This window comes from Leguminivora glycinivorella, chromosome 10, assembly GCF_023078275.1.
Source record: "Leguminivora glycinivorella isolate SPB_JAAS2020 chromosome 10, LegGlyc_1.1, whole genome shotgun sequence".
Classification (NCBI taxonomy): domain Eukaryota; kingdom Metazoa; phylum Arthropoda; class Insecta; order Lepidoptera; family Tortricidae; genus Leguminivora; species Leguminivora glycinivorella.
The window spans coordinates 14,597,103-14,619,077 of NC_062980.1; the positions used below are offsets into that span (position 1 = coordinate 14,597,103).

At 37.8% G+C, this 21,975-nt stretch overlaps 1 long non-coding RNA gene across 1 annotated transcript; it reads right to left on the minus strand.

Annotated features, from left to right (window-relative positions):
• Window positions 1-7,183: 7,183 nt before the first annotated feature.
• LOC125230561 lies at window positions 7,184-13,768 on the minus strand. Its single transcript, XR_007177533.1, has 5 exons — window positions 13,446-13,768; window positions 13,258-13,338; window positions 12,787-13,043; window positions 8,177-8,380; window positions 7,184-7,479 (listed from the first exon to the last, which is right to left on the minus strand). It is a non-coding gene; the product is annotated as an uncharacterized LOC125230561 (long non-coding RNA).
• Between the last annotated feature and the right edge of the window lie 8,207 nt (window positions 13,769-21,975).

A 21,975-nucleotide genomic window follows, 5' to 3' on the forward strand; every position in this document is an offset into this window, starting at 1 on the left:
TAATGTGTGTGACATCAATTTTATAGCTCTATAATTACTACACTCTCGCACGTCTCCTTTACCCTTGTAGAACGGTATGAGGTGACTGTTTCGCCACGCGGCGGGCATTGGTTGTCCCTGAATGAGCTTATTCAGAAGTTGATGTAGCCAAGCCTGACCCTGAATATCCAGATGTTTCCAGACCTCAGTTGGTATTTCGTCTGGCCCTGGTGACCTGTTGTTCTTCATTTGGCTTACGGCTTTCCTTATTTCTTCAAGAGCTATATCAGGGACAGGACCTAGTGCTGGTTTAGGTGGCGAGTGATTTATTTTTCTGGAGTGTGATATATTTAATAGATTTTTATAGTACTCTGTCCATCGAATGTTAATGTCTCTGTCTTGCGTTAAAAGTTTAGAATTTTGGTCATTTATGTATTTAACCGTTTTTATATCTTTAGTATTGTTATGTCGGGTTTTAGCAATTTTGTGTATGTCTAATTCAGATTTTGCTGATTCTAAATCATTATAAAATTCTTGGCTCGATTGTGCCATAGCGATCGCCACTAGTCTTTTCGTTAACTTTTTCTGCTGTTTATACTTCTCGAAGTCTGTTTGCTCTTTTGTACGTTGCCAGGCTTTGAATAGGTCTTTCTTACGCGCCACAGCCTCTTTCACTTCGGCGTTCCACCAAACTGTTTCCTTATTTGGCCCCTTCTTGCTCCTTGTTCGGCCCAGGTGTTGCTCGGCCTTTGCTATACAGACTCCTTGAAAGTTTTCCCACATTTCATTTGGTGTTATGTTTGTGGTATCTGTGGAACTAAGATGATCTTTAAGTTCTTGTATGAACAGTCGACCAGCCGGCTGCTTTAGCGTCTTCCATTTTAGTTTAGGTGTCAGTTTTCTGCAAATTTTAATAGGTCTAGGAAGCCTGTAGACCGCGACCAGTAATCTATGTTGAGTGGTGAGCTGCTCTCCTGGGATGGCTTTGCCGTCTTTATAGTTGCCTAACTGTGAGCGTCTTGCCATGAAGTAGTCTATTTGGGTGGAGTGACCTCCGCTGTGGTATGTGATTTGATGCACTGCTTTTTTCTTGAAGAAAGTGTTAATTATTGCCATGTCGCTGCTGGAAGCGAATTGGACAATAGTGCTTCCATCACTGTTTTGTGTGCCATAGCCAAAACCGCCGTGCCACCTTTCCGCATTAATGTTGCTTGCACCTACATGGCCATTTAGATCTCCGCCGATGTGTATAGTCTCTTCAGGTGGGATACTCCGTACAAGTGCATTTAGTTCATCCCAGAATGCCTCCTTTTCATTCTTTGTCATCCCGGTTTGTGGCGCGTATGCCGATATGATGTTCAGACACGGCTGGTTATCCAACGCAATTTTTGTTGTAATCAGTCTGTCGCTGGTCCTCTCGACATTTATCAGCCTGTTAGTTAGTCTTTCGGAAAGCACAATCCCAACACCATTTTTACCAGATGTAGTTCCATTGTAGATGAGTTTGAACCCGTTGCCTATGACCCTGGATTTGGCACCCTTCCACTTAGTCTCCTGCAAGCAGCATGCATCTATTTGTCGTTTTTGTAGAGTATCGGCAAGTTCTGCGCATCTGCCGGTCAAAGAACCTAAGTTCCATGTCGCAAATCGCAAGTGTGTGCATGTGCTGCTTCGACCGTCGCTTATGGGGAACGCCCTAGCCTTTAGTGTGCCTTGATCGTCGCTTAAGGGGGACGCCCTAACTTTAATGCTCTTCCTTTTTGTGCTCTTTTTCATATTTGACGAGGAGATTTTAATGGCTATGATGTTTTACGGCCGGTTGCCACCTGACGCCAAGACACTAGTCCAGCTTACTAGGACTGTGAGCGCTGCCGTTGAACCTTACAGGTTTCTTCCGCCACCTGCTCTTTTACAACTCCGTGCCAGGGGTTGCAACTCCAACATGACCCGGGCACCCTATCATTTAGGGCTGGCTCGATATTGGGCTTTGCCACTTCCGCCTGTTCCGCCGTTCTGATGGATTCCATCTCCGCCTTCGCAGCCGTTATGGTCTTCACCCGTGACCCTGGGCATGGGTTTCGCGTTATACCCCGCGACACTGGGTCCCTGACTGAACTTCGCCACCTACCCCATCCGGCCTACTGGATTGGGAGGTGCCCACCCCCGCGGCAAGGACGCGCCAGACAGGTGTTGCAACAGTGGAAGATAGAGAAGGTGACTCTTTGATTCGACACGGACGACATTCGGACAAGGACGCTCCTGAAGCGACCTCATTATATCAGGATAAATGCGATGTAGGAAATGAGCGTTCAACGTACAGCGATATCTTTCGGCAAATTAAGTAAACTAATGTGTGCGAGCTAGTATGGAGGATGATTTTTATGGGATAATTGTTTATTGTGTGAACCGATTTTAACCATTTTTCCTCTCTTTGAAAGCAAAAACTTTCATTTTCAAAAAATACAGGTACAATAAACACCCGCAAGAGTGTTCAAATTGAAAATGTAAATCTGGAAGGATTCTTTATAAAGTAAAAAAAAAGTTAATTTTTTTTCAAAAACATTTTTTTTCCACAACAAAAAAAATATCGTAGCTTCCCGAACGCTGCCCAACCGAGTCGGATTCGACGATTAACCTCTTTCTCGAAGTTGGACCTACCTAATTGGATAACTTGTCCTAGGTATATATAATCGTCTACAACTTCGAGTGTAAAGCCTCCAATTGTAACGGGAATTGGTGCTACATGGGCATTGGAGATGATTTTCGTCTTATCCATGTTCATCTTAAGACCAACTCGCATGGAGGCTCTATTGAGGCGTACTCAAGTCCTCCATGGTCTCAGCCAAGACTACTATATCGTCCGCGAATCGAAGGTGAGTGAGGTACTCGCCACCGATTGAACCGATGGCCGTTGGGGCGGAAAGGTTCTCGAGTGGCGACCGCGTACCGGAAGGCGAAGCGTGGGTAGGCCCCCAACAAAGTGGACTGATGACCTGGTGAAGGTCTATTTGATAAGGTCTATAGGTATAGTTTGAGTTTTTTGTAACGATACCCCACTTGCCCGAGTAAATTTGAAATTTATAGTTTTCCCCCCTTTTATTTTGGCCATTTTCTGTAATTAATATTAATACATTTAAAAAAATATACTTTCAATTTGTAGAGATTAACGATGTTCATAAGTACTGCATATTTCAAAGCGATATCATAAGTAGTTCTCGAGATGTTAAATAGTGTGACAGACAGACGGACAGAGTCGCACCATATAAGGGCCTTTTATTTGTACCTTTATGGTAAGGAACCCTAAAAAGGCGCGAAATTTAAATTTTCTATGAGAATTTAACCTTCGCCCCTATATTTTCAATATTTTTTTGAAGTGTTAGAATATGGTTCGTCGATGATTCCGCCAACGCCAAGGTTTAGGAAGGCACGCGTTTCAAGAAATGTACTAGCCGCTGAGCCGTCTATTTTTAAATTTGCCGTTTTTTTAGTACCAAGATTTGGTTGACTGTCTTCTTTAGTAGGAACAAAAGACAAAAGCTATTGGTTTGGATTACCTCAAAAAGGAAAAACGGATCCCTATAGGATCATTCGTGCGTCTGTCTGTCACAGCCAATTTTCTCCAAAACTACTGAACCGATTAACTTGAAATTTGGCACACATAAGTCCTGTGACCCAAAGCAATTTAAATTAAGAAAATTTAATTGTAGGGGTCACTTTTGGTTGGTAAAAATGAAAATTAAAAATTAAAGTTTTTTAAACTCTATTATGTTACATATCAAATGAAAGAGCTTTTTATAAGTATTTCAAAAATATTTTCTCAAATAATTATAAATCAAGTAATTTAAGAAAATAGGTAAAAAATTCACAGAAAAAATACACGAGATAGCCTTCAATCTATAGATTACACAGGAAAAGCCTATTATAAATCTACAGTCAAGCGTAAGTCGGACTTAAAAGAAAGAAAACTCAAATTTCACTCTCTGCTGCTGAAAGGAGTTACCAAATCTCTTGAAATCTAACTAAATTAATTTCTGTTTCGTTATTTTTAGAAATTGTTCAGAATATCGATTATTATTAAAAATGATTTAAGTGCCTTCAAAAAACGAGGCGCTTAAGCCCTTCTTGTGGTGTACGGAGCCCTTACAACGATGGCACACCTCGCACTTATAATTACCAAGTAGGTATAATCTAGATATCGACGACAACAACGTACAAAGCGCAATCTGCGATTTTTTCTCGTAGCAGATAGCACCTTGTACGTTGGTGGGTAAGGTGCAATTTTCTGAAAAAAAAAATTGCAGATTGTACCTTATACGTTGTTGTCGTCGATATGTTGATCATAAGAGGGGCGGCATATCGGCAAAATTGGTGATCGGCCCCGGGCGGCAATCACAGACGCTACGCGGCTGATAAACAATAACATTAAAAAAAATATATGGAGTACAGACTGATAACAGTGATAACACGATTAACACGTGCAGAAAACTGTCATCGACTAGGGACACCGGGGATAGAAGAAACTATTTGAGGCTATTGTAAAAATGTCAAGCCAGCTGTCAGTGAAACAATTCAATCGGAATGGCAATTTTAGAAAAGTTATTCGTTTTCTAGCTAATATTTATTCTGTTGCGATAATCAAGAGATTATAGCAAAAATAAAACCTCAATGGTATCGGTTATATTTATCTACTGGGAAAGTTTTGTACTAAAACAAATTAGTCGTTACTGAAAGCAATTACGCACAGATCGACTGTCTTGTGGTAATTTTGTGTCGAGGGATCTTTAAAACGATATCATGGAAGATTATAAATACTTAGATACGTATAAATAAATTCAAATTAAAGGGTTCTACATGTTTTATGATAAGGGAAACTTTTACTGTTTAGTGAATCAAGATTTTCCGTTCTATTGGTTATAATATATCTGCCAGTCTCACTAAATTAAGTAGAAATAAGCAAGGAAATACTGCTAGTATTTTAGGTACTTTAATCTATGGGCCTCTGTAGGAATTAATTTCTAACTAAATTTGGTATGTAGTATGTATGTATGTCATGTCATGTACAAGTTGCTAGTATTGGTATGTTCCTTAAGGAGACAGGATAAGCTAAATTTATTGACAAAATGATAGAGAAACTTGATTAAGTATATTTTGTCAAAATCGATTCTTCATGTGTCAAGTGTCGCATATCATGGTAGGAATGTCACTTTGACAGCAAGACAACATCATATTCACTCTTACCTCGCTATCTTCTCGCCCCTTTTTCGTGTTATCAACTGATTAGTGATAAGCTGTTATCAGCTACAGAAAAACTAGGAAATAAAATGATGATTGATCTATAGAAGCGTTAAGCTGTGAAATATCTATTTTAGCTGTGATTATACTGACAAATAGAGGTTGTTTAATCTTAAGTTGTCAATAGGGAAACTCATTGATCTGATTTTGATTTATCTTTAAATGAGATTAACAATAGAATAAGTAATGGTATTCATAATCATAGGGAAACTAGTAGCAATGAGCTATTTTCATACTTACTAACAACTAAGGATTAGTTGTCTTCCACTGAAGTGTGAACAAATTATAATTACTTGAAAGAGACAAACAATCAAGTAGCTTATTGACAAGAATGTCAAGAACATACAATCTAGAATTTAAGCATAGTTCTTAAGTACTCAAGTAAGGAGTTAGGCACACCATTCATTAACCTCAGGCAAGCTTATAGCTAGGAATATTTTTATTGACAGTCAGTAGTCATTATTTAAGGTAGTATTCAAAGCTGTGTTAACATGAAGTTGTTCACATCAGTGAACAGATTGCAGTAGCTAATGTATTTAATAATCTATATATATAAACGGCAAAGACCTGAGTGACTGACTGACTGACTGACTTAAATCAACGCACAGCCCAAACCGCTGGTCCTAGAGATTTCAAATTTGGCACGTAGATTCCTTATATAGTGTAGAGGAGCACTAAGAAAGGATTTTCCAAAATTCACCTCCTAAGGGGGTCAAATGGGGGTTCAAAGTTTGTATGGGGAAACAAAATTAGTTTGACTATTTTATTCGAAACTTCACAGGAAGATTCCTTAAGACATATGACTGACTACGTGTTTCAGGTTTTTTGAAAATTTAACCCCTAAAAGGGTGAAAAGGGGGCGATAAAGTAAAAAAATCAATATGGGTATCGTTTTTATGGTTTATCGGGTCGCTGATCACGATAAATACAACGTTTTTAAAATCTAACGAGGCGGAAGTGAAATACCTTCTCCCCTGTTGTGGTGCAATGGATAGGGATAGGGATAGGGATAGGGATAGGGATAGGGATAGGGATCGGGATCGGGATAGGGATAGGGATAGGGATAGGGATAGGGATAGGGATAGGGATAGGGATAGGGATCGGGATCGGGATCGGGATAGGGATAGGGATAGAGATAGGGATAGGGATAGAAATAGGGGACGGGGACGGAATAGGGATAGGGGCGGAGATGGGGACAAAGATAGAGATAGGGATAAGATAGGGATTGGGGTCGGAATAATCGGTCGGCAATCGATATCTAGGCAGTGTAAAATGCAGGTGGCTCAGTGGGAAGGGATTAGTATGTAGGCATCGGCGAGTATCCTGCATCCGTAATAACTATTACAATGTGCTGTAAGAAGATCGTTGTTTTGCTTGCCTTTTATATGTTTACGTTTGTAATAAGTATAAGCAAAATGGAAAAAAATGTAAGGGATAATGCAAGGAAGTACTTTTTACCCTACCGACCATAGCGTCGAGATACTGGCTATGTGGGTTGTATGAAGTTTCCCCAGTATAAATATTTATATAGGTAAAATACATACATATTCGTACCTACTACCTACGTTGTGGTCGCTGTGTAACAATTCTATAATCATTGCGAAAATTTCTTTAAAAACAATAGTAATATGTGTAAGGTACAGTCAGCCAAAACCGGATCGTACAGCAAATAGATCAGTTACAATGGCCCCCCAGTCGAGAATTGCCCCGCTTTACCTTAATCGAAATAATCGCGGACAGATGTACCTACAAAGAAACCTACGGATCCAAATGAAAATCTTATTTTTTGTAAACGTTTCAATAAGAATACTTTTATTACGCGGGCGAAGCCGCGGGTAAAAGCTAGTTAGGGATATGGTGAATCACACACTAGCAAAATTATGAAGGAAGGTGGTAAATGAAACACCCACAAAATGCTTTATTAGTAATATTGGAAAGGTGCACAAAAAGAAACCCAGAGCATACATGTTCATGTTGTTTCCATTAGACAGAAAAGCGCCACTCCATGCAGGAAAAATAGAATAGAGAAGTAACTTTTAGTTAGGATTATTCAGGCAAAAATGGGAAAGATATTATGTTTCTCTCTTCGATGACTTTTGAAAAGTATCTTGATGTGAGACACGTTGAGTGATGATTATATTTGGTGTAGTCAGTGTAGGCACTAGAAGTGATTGTATGTGGAGAAAATTTTGACTCTTTCATTGAAACCTGGAACAAAAATGAAGGGTAAACACATTTCAGATAAAGCATTTATATTGCCATTCCACTATTGTATGTACATTCCTTTCTTATACATACAGGTCAACAAGTCATATAATGAATTGCATTGTTTGTCAGACATCTTCACGAAGTCGGCTTTTAATGATATTGTAATATTGTATTGTCATCCCACTTAATGAGTTTATAAAATTTCAGTTCATTCGGTAACATGTAGCTTGTAAATATAATATTATCTCTGAAGTAGCCTACAATATAACCTAAGGCTACAATAGGAAAGCATAATTGCCAAGAGCAAGCTTTTTAAAATATTTATCTATAGATTGTGATTAGAGTAATTCTAGTATACTATAAAATAGAGCGAGTAAGTTGATCATAGGTTTCCTATATTTATGACTTTGTCAGATTATCCGTCAGTCTGTGTTTTGAATTTTTGAACCAGTTATCAGTGGATGCAGTAGGTTAGCATAGATCAATTTGATTGGTTAGGTAGATAAGCTAGACTTAAGATTTTAGACTTAGTAGTAGTGTTTGTGCCAAATATAGTGCACAGTATAATAGTTTGAATGAACAAATGGAGTCAGTCTGTAATAGACTTGCTATTATTAGAATCAGGAATAAGAGCAAATAATATTATTTACCCTAGAGTAAACCAAAGAATAATAAATAAATAAATAAACCATTTTACCATTGTCTATGTAGATTAGACATACAAGAGCTGAGCCAGGTCAGCCTGGGAGTCATTCTGTTGCAAGTGAATGTGTTTCGAGCACACACACACGTTGCTCAGTCAAAGGGGCATGCTAATGGAGTTCCAATTTGTACACAGCCGGGGAAGGGGCAGGACGTTAATCCTAGTATAATGGCAGCGTTCAGCGATGTTCAGCATACTCTGGAAAATTTAAGAAAATATTTATTAATTAAGTAGGAAATAAGTCCTAGTTATAAGCATAAGTTATAAGAATAAGATTGGCAGAGATTTTATAACTAAATAGGTATTTGATCATTTTATTAATTAGGGTCTATTTCAATTATGGCATGAATTTCAAATTTTATCATACAATACATTATCGAAATAAAGTTTAGTTAAGCCAAAGTGAAATAATTGACTTAAGAGGGCATTCAACGAAAACGTCGTAATAATGTAAAATTGATAGTTTTAGTCGGCAAAATGCTACACTTTCCATCATCTAAAAGACTTATTAAGTTCAGGATTCGATTAGGACATCTTCTTAACTTACATGTTGTGAGACTGGATTTTTAAAAACTAACTCACTTAATAAATTATGATTTTTTTTCTGGTGCATGTTTAGGAAAACCCGCGAAAAGTGCTGACTTAGTCCGTCTAATTTGTAAAATTTGGATAGTTTTGAATGCTTCAAGTGGTAAATTTGTATTATGTATATCCTGTACTACAATCATCTGAGACTACTTCTTTGTTATAAGGCTTTAGAATAGAGTAAATGAGGATATGATGAATCCAATTTGTTTCAGAAATCACCTCAGAATAAGTGTCAATTTCTTCGAAAACTTACGTGTTTTTGAAGTAGTTTTAATATAAAAATAATCTGCAACGCTTACTCAAACAGATTTTATGCAAAAGTTTTCTATTAATTGCAATTTAATATTTTTGACGATTTTTTAAAAATGCTTCCTTATTACCGGTTACGCGCGCTTGCGATGTCAGTACCGCGGCAGAGCTTGTAGAGGCAGGACGTATGTTAGTCCGCTCCGCACGCGGCTCGACGATCGCGAAGTTATTTTGTCATTGTGTGCGGCACCCGCCGTGTCCAAAACCGCACTTGTGTGCGTGTTTGGCTGTACTGTTGCATGTATACTGCGACCGAAAACTTTGATCCTTGGGTTGATGACTTTAGTAACTAACTAATTAACTTGACTAATATTTTTAGTAAGTATTATTTATTATTGAATATCATTTGAGGTTACTGACTCGTCTCAACAAAATCTTTGACAATAGATGGTACTCAGGATCTGATGATGAAGTCAGATGGTAGTCATGAGTTCTCATCAACCAAGTCTTGAAACCATTTCGTGTTTGGGCTCGTTTGATTCGCCTCAACAAGATCTTTGACAAGAGGTGATGGTACCCAGGATCTGATGATGAAGCCGGATGGTAGTCATGAGTTCTCATCAACCAGGTCTTGAAACAATTTCGTGTTTGGGCTCGTTTGATTCGCCTCAACAAGATCTTTGACAAGAGGTGATGGTACCCAGGATCTGACGATGAAGCCGGAAGGTAGTCATGAGTTCTCATCAACCAGGTCTTGAAACCATTTCGTGTTTGGGCTCGTTTGGTTCGTCTCAACAAGATCTTTGACAAGAGATGGTACCCAGGATCTGATGATGAAGCTGGAAGGTAGTCAAGAGAATTCATCAACCAGGTCTTGAAACCACTCCATGTTTGGGCTCGTTTGGTTCGTCTCAACAAGATCTTTGACAAGAGATGGTACCCAGGATCTGATGGTGAAGCCGGAAGGTAGTCAAGAGTATTCAACAACCAGGTCTTGAAACTCTTCTGTGTTTGGGCTCGTTTAATTCGTCTCAACAAGATCTTTGACAAGAGATGGTACCCAGGATCTGATGATGAAGCTGGAAGGTAGTCAAGAGTATTCCACGACCAGGTCTTGAAACCACTTCGTGTTTGGGTTCGTTTGATTCGTCTCAACAAGATCTTTGACAAGAGATGGTAATCACTCTTTTATACTCTGGCGCATCCACTGTCTCAGTGTGTCAACAGTCAACTAAAGCAAGTAGGCGTAGCGTAGAGTTGTATTTCCTTACAAAAAACCAATACATAGATGTGGACCTTCCTGTGCTCCATGCAATTAAAACAACATAATATTTAAAAACCGGCACGCTCAGTGCCTACACTGAGCGTGGCCCGACACGCTCTCGGTCGGTTTTTAAAGCCGCGTTGGTAAATAGCCGCTCGGCTCTTCCGTAGTTTTCCATATTTTTCAAAAACTACAGAACTTATCAAGTTCAAAACAGTTTTCCTAGAAAGTTTATAAAGTTCTACTTTTGTGATTTTTAAATATTTTTTTAATATATGGTTAAAAAGTTAGGGGGGACACTTTTTTTTTCTTTAGGAGCGATTATTCGCGAAAATATTAATATTATCAAAAAACGATTTCAATAATTCATTTTTAAATACCTATCCAACAATAAATCATACGTTAGGGTTGAAATGAAAAAAAAAATCACTCCCTACTTTACGTGTAGGGGGGTACCCTAATAAAACATTTTTTCCGCTTTTTATTTTTGCACTTTGTCGGCGTGACTGATATACATATTGGTACCAAATTTCAGCTCTCTAGTTCTAACGGTCACTGAGATTATCCGCGGACGGACGGACGGACGGAGGGACAGACAGACAGACATGGCGAAACTATAAGGGTTCCTAGTTGACTACGAAACCCTAAAAACACATTTTAAATATTAAACTTATATTGACCGGGATATAGACCGTGAATATAAGTCTAATGAAAATAACCGTGAATCATTCAAAACTCTTACATTTTAAATATAAAAAAAAACTACTTAAAATTAAAGAAAACCGATCTTAGTTCCATTATATACAGAGTGGGGCCTGTAACAAAGGCGAAGAATTGAACTGTAGGCTATTCTCCTTATACTGATCAACATTTATTCAGTGACTTTTAAAAATTATGAAGTCTTTAAATTTTTAATTTTTCATACAAAATAAATATTAGCTTCAATGTACGCCATTATTGTTGTCATTGACGTTGTCTGTCACACTTTAGACTTAACAGAATTCGCAATACATTACCTCTTAGAAAAAACTTTCAAGGGTGATAAAAATCAAAATACAAGTTATTTTTAAAAGTCGCCGAACAAATGTTGATCAGTATAAGTGCGTTTTCACATTATCCGATCCGATATCGGATGTCGGACCGATATCCCATACATTACAGGCGCCATCTTGGATTTTTTCTATTGAAATGCTTCCGACATCCGATATCGGATCGGATAGTGTGAAAACGGCTTAAGGAGAATAGCCTAGAGTTCAATTCTTCGCCTTTGTTACAGGCCCCAGTCTGTATATGTACCTAGAAAACATCATCATCTTCCTTGCGTTATCCCGGCATTTGCCACGGCTCATGGGAGCCTGCGGTCCACTTTGACAACTAATCCCAAGATTTGGCGTAGGCACTAGTTTTTACGAAAGCGACTGCCATCCGACCTTTCAACCCAAAGGGTAAACTAGACCTTATTGGGATAAGTCCGGTTTCCTCACGATGTTTTCCTTCACCGAAAAGAACCTAGAAAACATATCATATACAAAATAAAATAAAACTAAGAAAACGGATTATATTCATTATACGCGATATAATCTGATTCCATAAATTTATTTCATGAGTAACTATCGCGGTGACAGAAGACACTATTATATACACAATTTATTATATTATAAAAGTTTTTTAATTTATTTCTTCCAAGGCTACACACGTTTTTATAAAAAAAACTGTGATAAGTTTAATAATTAAACTAAAAGGTCAAGTATTTATGCACGAAATCATGTATGCAAATATGTAATATATATGGTGGAGTTTTTACGCAAGTATCAATAATGGTTAGTCCGCAACGCCACTGACGGCGTGGCGGTACCGACCATGAATGCTATCCCTTTCGCTCTAGCCGCACGTAAGGTTGGTTCGAAGAGGATCGCACGCTATGTCTGTACCGCAGGCTACAATCGTTATGCTTCTGGTTATAGTGTGCGTCTGCACACAGGCGCACGCCAGCGCCGCCGGCGTCGAAATGCGAGCAAGCAGATTTTTTGAAAGCGCTCTTAACAACATAAAAGGTAAATGAATAAATAAAAATTGAAGGGGCATTTTTGTACAGGCCTACTTGATTACAAACTAAGCATGATTCTTATTATTGACATTCGGTAATGCTTACATTCTTCATTTATACATTATTTTTTGCTTAAAACCAACATTGCTTGGTCATACTTTAAAATTCCAGCGTTTGCCATGGCTCATGGAAGCATGGAGTCTGCATGACAGCTAATTCCAGGATTTGTCGTAGGCACTAATTTTCAATAGGTCTTATTGAAATTAGTCTGGTTTCCTCATGATGATTTCCTTCACTCAAAAGCAACTGGCAAATATCAGATGACAGTTCTCAAGGACAATGGGTCGCGGTTCGAACCCGTACCTTATAATTCAAGGCATACAAATAATTTTATTAACACTTAGTGAGATTAGTTAACAGATTACAGGATCATTAGACATTAAAAGTGTAACTTACATATTAGTACAGGTGATGCAAGCCGTGATCGTCGGTGCCTTGTCTACTCATGGAAGCGGTCCGTCGAAAATGAGCTGCGAGTGGCAGGTTTGAGCTGGTGGAGCGAGGTCACGAGGGTTGCTGAAGATAGGAAGGCGTGGCATGAGCTTGTGAAGGCCCTATGCATCTCTGGGGTACCTTAGGACACCCACACATAACTGGTAAGGTAGTATAGTGGCACTGGGGCTTAACTCCAAGGGGCATCTAGCACCCAATACCTGAAACATGTCAATAGGCGGACATAAGAAATAGGGAGTTGTAGGCTTACTAATACTCTCCATCTCTAAGACCAGAATTAGGATGTTATTGTAGTGCGCTATAGGAATTAGACAATCTCTCTATTGGAAAACATTTTACTATTTTAGCAAGTCAAGGTTTAAACTAAACTATGAACTGCTTTGTGATGGACAAGTTAAATACATTATTACTTACGGCAAAAACTTGGCTCAATTCCATTGAGGTATCATCAAATCATCACGAAAGAAAACCACGTAGTTCCACTGGCGTCACAGGCTAAAAGCAAACAATCATTTATTTATTACATTCGTTATACACATTTTGTGTTGTATTTATCACATTACTAACAACATATATCATTACTTAGTTAATGTATTACTCACTTTTTATGATTTATAACAAATACAAGCCAGCAGGTCGATAAATTACGTAATTTTCAGTTCCAAATAATGCGTGTACGTCTGAACGGCATCCATTTTTCTTTTATTTCTGTCTGACTGACAGTAATGACGTGGCAATGACGTCAGCATAGCAAATGTTGCCATAGAAAAATCAAAAGGGCTCTATAGATCATAAGACATTTGACGGACCGGATGCGACTAAAATTTATCCAGTATGAATGGGGCTCTGCAGACTATGTGGAACGAATTGTAGAATAATAAAATAGAGACAGTGATTTGACGTTTACATTCAATCTTAATGCTTTTTTTTATATAAATATGAAATAAATAAATAAATATTGGGGACATCTTACACAGTTCAACTTAGCCCCAAACCTATCAAATTTTGTGCTGTGGGTGCTAAGCGACGATATGCCTATTTGAATAGATAAAAACATGCTTGTATACAAGGGAAACATCCATGATTCATATAAATATATTCTGTGGAGTTTCATTGAGGAGAAAAATATTATTATAGTAAAACTTTGTTTAGACTGCTAGTATACTATGACAAATTAAAAGGTCAGTTGAAGAACACCAAATTTCAAACTTTCTATGTTTTGCTAAATAACGGATCGTAGAACCATATTAGTTATAAAATGAGATGAATAGGTAGTGCGTAGTAGTATAGGATTTACTAGCTCTTATTCGCGGCTTCGCTCGCATACTGTTCGAAACGTAATTCTTGTTCAAGTTCAATCGTTTACAAAACAAAGTAAAATTTCAGTTGGATCTGTAGATTTCGATGTACGGTACGCACAGACCAACCCCTATAGACATCTATTACAAGACGACTCGCGGTCGCCAGCCTTCCTAGTATTTGCACTGATATAAGCGCGGGCGCTCGCCGTGCCCGATCAGTATCGACCAAGTAACAGACCCGAAAGCAGCGCGTGTTTTTCGCACAAAAAAATTGGAAAAGGGTATTTTGATGCCTTAAAGATGTCCACCTGTAGTGTGAAATGGTGTGGAAAGGTAACAAGAAGCTCAAATTTAAAAACAGACGCCATTACATTCCACAAATAAGTCATATTTATAATTTATTCAGAGCCGGCATAGGTCAACTTACATTGGCCACTTACGCGTCAGTAGAGGGACAGTCATACTTCTGTCCCTTTTCATCTGGCGCGACTGCCCGCCGTCCTTGAAACGGCCCATCACAGCGCGCTTAACACATTCCCCGCCCGCTCCTCGCACCCCAAACACTGGTGACTCGTATCGCGAACCAAATATACAAGACTGCCACTCTATAGGAGGTTCTCTGTGACGGTACGGTAGCCATACTACCATCGCTGTGTAACAATTCAACAATTGTTGCAATCATTTATAAAAAAAATAGCAGGTATATTATGTGTAACCAAGAAACATATTTCGTCATGTTTGGAAACTTTCACTCATGTGTCTTTTCATCTTTTTTATATACTACGTCGGTGGCAAACAAACATACGGCTCGCCTGATGTAAAGCGGTTACCGTAACCTATGGATGCCTGCAACTCAAACAGTGTCACATGCTCGTTGCGTTAAGTACACATTTTCGATAGTATTGTCCTATAGGTTTATTAAGCTAATGATAGTTCAGTATATAGGTATGTGTGTATGTGTGTAACGATAATACTAGAAGATAGTTATGTCATAGTGTTGGAAGATGTTATCAGAGCAGTTAGGCGTAACAAGTTACTTGTATTATTTTTCCTACTTACAAAAGGAGAATTCTTAGCAGTATTTCGTATCATCTTCCATAATTTAACTTTGCGTCTTGAACTATAGGTTGAAAAGATATATTTAATACTTAACGGAAATTGGCGTCACATAAAATATTTTGCAGTTTGCGTACAATTTTGCGTACGTTTGTATAGGGTTAATGCGAAAGTTAAATGTAAGACGTGATTGTGTAGGGTGATTCATAAAGTAAGAAAATAACATAGTACCTGTACTTACGATATAAGTACCTATGTATATTATTTTAAATTTCTGATCAATTTGAAAAATTGAAATAGCAACAGGAAAAAGGAAGAGCTTTGTAATTATGATATCATACATTATTTTTACTGTCATTATCTAAGTGGACTTGCAGGGATGACAGAAATAGTGAAATTGAGCGTATGAGGAAGGATGAAATCTGAACGAGTAGTATAAATGAGATTCGCATAATAGAAAGAAGAGAGGTTTAGCTAGATGAATGGATGAAGAGTTGTTTGAAGATATGAAGGGTTTCCTCATGTTTGCAAGTTTGAGAATAGTGACGGCAGTTATTGGAATTTTAGAATGGGGAAAGGGTTACACAAACTTGTTACCACGAGAGTTAGGTGTTAGGATAAATAATTTATACCTTTTACAGGTACATTCTTTTGGTAACAACATACTCTACATACCGCTAACAAACGAACTAAACACACACCCTGTGTCTTTATGGGATAAATCAGATAATTTTGTCTGGCATTAAAAAAAAAAATGTGACTTAACATGGAATCATATTTGTAAAATTGTTGATATGATTAAAGTGTTGACTGTCTGATTACTCTTATAATTATTCATAGGACATTATGCCGAGAAAGGAGGAAAATTATTGACTAGTATTGAGTTGTGGACTGGTTCCTTGAACTATGGGAAGAACAATTGTCAGTGGCTACCTGAGAATAGAAAGGCTTTTTCTTTCTAGTGAAGAGATCTTTGTAAGTTCATAATATCTGTACAACGTAGATAGCGGTTATCTGTCGGACAATGTGACTAACCAACCTATATGAAGGTGTGTGTGTGTGTTGTAGTCCTAAGGCACCCCAGAGGTGCAAAGGGCCCTCACAAGCTCGCGCCACGCCTTTCTATCTTCAGCGACCCTCGTGGCCTCGCTCCAGCTCAGACAAGCCGCTCGTAGCTCATTTTCGACGGACCGCTTCCATGAGTGAACAGGGCGCCCGGGGCCACGGCTTGCATTCTGCGGTTTCGAGTCGAAAGCAATGCTCGCATTATTTCTTCCGATTCTCCGAAGAGTGTGTCCAATCCATCTCCATTTTCGTGTCGCGATTTCCTCGTCAATGGGTGTTTGCTGGCATATACTCCACAGGTCTTGATTTCGGATAGTGTTTGGCCAGAAAACGCGAAGGATCGACCTCAGGGACTTGTTGACGAATACTTGGAGCTTTTTCGTTAGGCCCTTTGTCACTCTCCACGTTTCGCAGCCAAACAGTAGCACAGATTTCACTATGGATTCGAAGAGGGAAAGCTTGATTCGACGCGTGAGCACACTTGACTCCCAGACGGCCTTTAACTGAGCAAACGCAGCCTTCGCCTTTTTTATTCTGCTGTCGATGTCGTCGTCCGCTCCACCTTTATGAAGCTATATGAAGGTGCAAGGATTTTACCATTAGGGTACATTTGATTCACAACCAAATGCTTTTACTGGAATGAAAATTCTGGCTGGTGGCAATTTGACTCATGTGTCTGGATAACCATTAAGTTCATAATTCGTGCTGGATCAGTGAGGTTCTTTTGAGTATTGGTCACTTTTATTCACCACAACTACGAAAATGGGAAATTGAAAATTTCAATAACTGAATTATTTTATTGGTTATTTTCGTTTAACACAAAATGTTATTTTGAATCAAACGAAAATAAAAGGGGCAGATGTAACGGACCACACAGTCGTCGATTCAAGTCATAAGATATACCTATAATAATTGCACTTAGGAACAAATGCATACAGAGATAAAACTTAAAAATTGCAAATAAATAAAACGAAAACAACTTACATACGAAATAGAATTCCAACAAATTAAAAATAGAAATTCTCGGAATTAAAACGGGCGCAATGGACACAACCGGCACGACAGGCGCTTCCGGCGCGACTGGCACAATCGGCTTAACAGGCACTGTTTGCCTTTTTAAGAAGACCACACGTTAGGAAAGGAGTCTATGTGATTTTCGGTAAAGTAAGAAAAACTTACTAAATATTCTATCAACTGAAATATTGTTATTGTATATATTAAAAGGATTAAATAATGGTCAAATAAATGGGAAGAAATACCTATAGTAGTTACGCTAAAAGATTATTATTTTTTAATTGTTATCCATTTTTTAAATTACAGACGTAGATAGAGTAAATACTAAGTTGAAAGGAGTCGATTTATATCAAATTACTTTGCAGCGAATATTTATGTGCGGATATTATTTTATTATATTCTGATTCAGGACAACACACAATTTGGTCACCCTAATGGTAGGCGGGGCTAAGGAATATGTGTATAAAACGGCGCGGGCAGAACAGCGGGGGGGCACTCGTTTAGGGAACATTGAAGGGAACACATCAGAGAGAATAAGGAGATGGGGTCATTAGTTTTCGGGAGCGTTGAAGAGAACATATTGTTATTATAAGTAGGGGAAAGTGGACTTAGGTCATTAGTTCAGGGAACGTCGAGGGGATAACGTTAGAAGAATAGGTAGATTCATTCGGCTAGGGAACGTTGAAGGGAACACATCAGAAGTTTAAGTAGAGGAAAGCGGACTTGAGGCACGAGCATTGAGAGGTTGGAGACTGGCGAGAAGGTATCTTGGTAAAGTAGACTTGAAGACTACAAGTAAGTGTCCAAATTGTTTATTTTGAATGTGTTTATATTTGTATTTTTAGATTAGTGCTATTAACTGGAGGTGATAATTCTAATAGTGGTACTTATTCATTTCATATAAACGGGATATTCATGAATGCTATATTTATGTGGTGATTATTTAAAGTTGTTCAAATTTCAATTTATTTATTGTATACAATTAACATTAACGGTTAATTTGGAATATTGTTAATCAAAATTAGGATCTGAGTATTTCTATTATGACTACTACATGTAACAAAATAGATACATAAAATATTGCACATATTTACTTTATGTACATACACATTCTATTAGCTAGAATCTCTTTGGGTGATTAGAAGGATTTCCACACTATTATCTCATCCCTAAGTAAGATAATTTTGTTATTTCAATGAAAGTAGGATTAATAACTTTATTTATTGTTCATAACATGTCGACTTTATTAGAGATAAAGGATAATTTGTGGGAATTAATACTAATACTAAATACTAGGGAGGCATAGGACATCTATGGATGTTAGGATCCTGTCGCTATCAAGGAGTATCATTGATTCAAGAATAAGATTGTTCACAAAAGTTGAATTATTGACACTGGCCTCGAGATTGGCAGACTTTGGAATCATCATTCCATTTTCATAATATGGTTAACGATAACGTTGTCTGGGAAATCAAACAATTCTAGCATTGACTAGTGTAACACGATGTCAAGCAATAGACCACTATACTTGGAACGTGGGATATTGCACGCATATAGAATTTATACTTTGGGATCTTGGACAACTTTCGATGGCTAAGGCCGAACCAAAATATATATATGGGATGGCGTGTGAGTCTAGGGATTTGTCATTCAAAAGGCTAGTTCAATGAAGTATTTGTCTTAGTATCAAAAGAAGGTCAATGAATAGGCCCAATAATGGATATCAAAATAGATATTCTGTTTCCTTGATAGACCAGGAATAGGTTTAGAGCAGCTTTCATCCTGACGGTAGAGAACTTGGTTGCAGAAACATCCCAAAACATATAAAATTATACCGGGATTAAAGGGTCCTTGACTAATTATTTGATATCTACTACTATCGCAGTACATTTTTAAGTAGTGCAAAGACACTTTACATCAGTTTACTTTTGTTCTAAGGAACCCATTCGTTCAATGTTTGATAAAACATAAATTGAACCGGCAACCTGGTTTGTTCATATGCTCGAGCGAGGTCTTTATAATAGGCTATATTATATTATACACCTATTATTCCTACGTATAAGGGACTCGTGGGTCGGAAGCAATTAACCCCATTTTAAATAATGTCTTGTATATATTTTTAATATATTTCTTGTATTTATATTCCTTACACAATTTTGCCTATCTTACACACTCTTATCTCAACACACTAAATTCTTTCACAAATGTCATTCACTCTGCTTATTATACCTCAAGTGAATATATTACTGCCTTAGTTTTATCAAATTAAATTTAACCCTAATAGCAAGTTCCTAAAGGTAAAAAGAATCTGGATTACTGCGCACAACTACGGGGTCCTTCCACTTACTAGACGATCACAGTATTTGTTTTAATGGCCAATAGTGTATTGTTTTAATTAGGGCTAACAATTTGGACTTAAGTTAGGTAGTGTTAGATTAAGAAAGGTAATTAATTAAGGGGTAGCGGGGTGTTATATTAGCGAGGTAAGCGGGCTTAGGTTATATATTGTATTATATCAGGCGATTTATGGCGCAATGTCCGAGAAACGCCGAGAAACATCGCTTTTGGTGGCTAAACAGACCTATGCCAGAGCGATATACTTTTCTACATAGCTGACAAGGGAAACTTGCAACCGATTGTGACGTTTCGCTACGGTGCCTTTTTTCCCTTTTGTCTGCAAGTGCCGCAAACCAGGTCTCATCCAGCGCAGTCGCCTCTGTTTGGGAAAAATAATACGAATGTAACAAGCTGCTCCACAATACTTACCCCCATACATATACACATGAATTAATAATAGGTATACACTCCCCACACATAATACCTATGCAATATCGAATTTTTTTGTAAGTATAACTTTCAAATCAAGAGTGAACAGATCTTCTGGTCGAGCTCACTCCATTGTAGGCCACGTCTTTGGCTAGTCTGTGGCCAAGAGTAAGCCCATTTATAATAAATAAAAAAATACTAAATAAATAAAAAATTTTAATGCGGCCACGCAACGTATTCCTATCCGGACTCACTACTAGCTCGGCCAACTAGTACTATTGTTATTGCTATGCAACTATCACTTCCATTTCAGTACAACCGTAAATATATGGCTAAAAATAAAAATAAAACACTTGTTCCATCCAAAAAAAATGGTAGGTAAATATCAAAGAATTAGATTATGCACCCCCAATAAAAAATATGATAATAGAAACCCACGGCCGATTCGCACGTCATGTGCATTCATTATGGCGCGTTGCAATGCGGGATCAGTCAGTCAGACAAATGTCATCGCATAATAACCGCTTGGTATCTGACCGTTACTAGAAATCCGGATTTTTTAGGACAAAGGGGAACGGACTTTGACTACCAAGCCTAAGCTAGCCTAGACGAAGTTACACTGAGAGAAATTTGCATTGTGAATTTAATAAGTTTGACTTGTTGCGGTTTTATTCGTTTGAAACAAAAGTATTTTAGTAAACGGAATAAATCACAATGTTGATGATACAAGTCGAATTTGTTCAAACAATAAGGTCAAACTTGTTAAAAGATATTCATTGATTGAATCAGCCACACATATGTTTAAAACAATATGAGTCATGTTGCTTTTATAAAATCGACTTGTTGATTCAAATAAAATATTGATTCAAATAAAATGAAACTTGTAGAATGTACTAGTTACACTTAACAAAATCTAACTTGTTTGAACCAAAGAGCACGTAGGCGCTATTTTAACCAAAAAACATGTTGAACGAACATGAAAATTGGTTATTTTTTCTCTCAGTGTACAAGCGTTTGACGCTACGTGGCGATCAAAACGCAGTTTGGAGTTTGGACGTGTTGCTCAACTATACACGGTGTAACATGAGTAAACCGAATAATTTAACAGCGTATTCCTCACCATATTAGAAGAATAAAATGTCATATGATTTTTTCTGGATTTTGCTTACTTTCACAGTTATAAGCATTTAAAAAATAACAATTACATATTATTTCTCAGAATAAAACGCTATTTTGATGGAGATGATGTCGCTATCGGACATATTCTAACTATCTTCGTTGATAGATGTTAAAAAATAACTAGTAATTCATTGCAAAAAAGTGCTTTTTTAGAAACACTCGAGGCCACCTAATAAAACCGATAGGTGCCTACCAATTTTCATTCTGCCTAATGGCAACTCACCCTTAAAAGGTGCCCACAAATACAGCAGCGCCGGCCCGTGCACTCGATCAGGGTAGAGCGAGTTTGAGTTTCGGCGCCCTTGGGAAAAAGTTTCACCATGTAGAAAAAAAAATCGCGAGCGTAGCGAGTGCGAAATTTTTTTCATAGTAATACCGTAATTTGAAGATGAACGCTATACATGCAGAATTTATGGATTTCATCATACAGAGTACGAAAGGGACAATGGTTGAGCTTTCTCAGTCGCACTCTAGTATACTAACGTAACGTGGGGCTGAACGTGGATATCAAAATAACAAACAAAATGGAGTACTATAGCACACTACATATAATAAAGAGTATTATCGTACTATAGTGGCCAAGTCAGGCAAGCAGATTTGAAATGAAAACGCGAGCGCTGCGAGTGCGGAATTTTTCCTAAGTAACGTTCTAAAAGAGAACTGATATAAATAGTAAGCGCGAGCTGAGATAAATAGAGCGCGATTTTTTTCCTTTTGACGCAATTTATTAAGACTCAACCCGCTAGCGGGG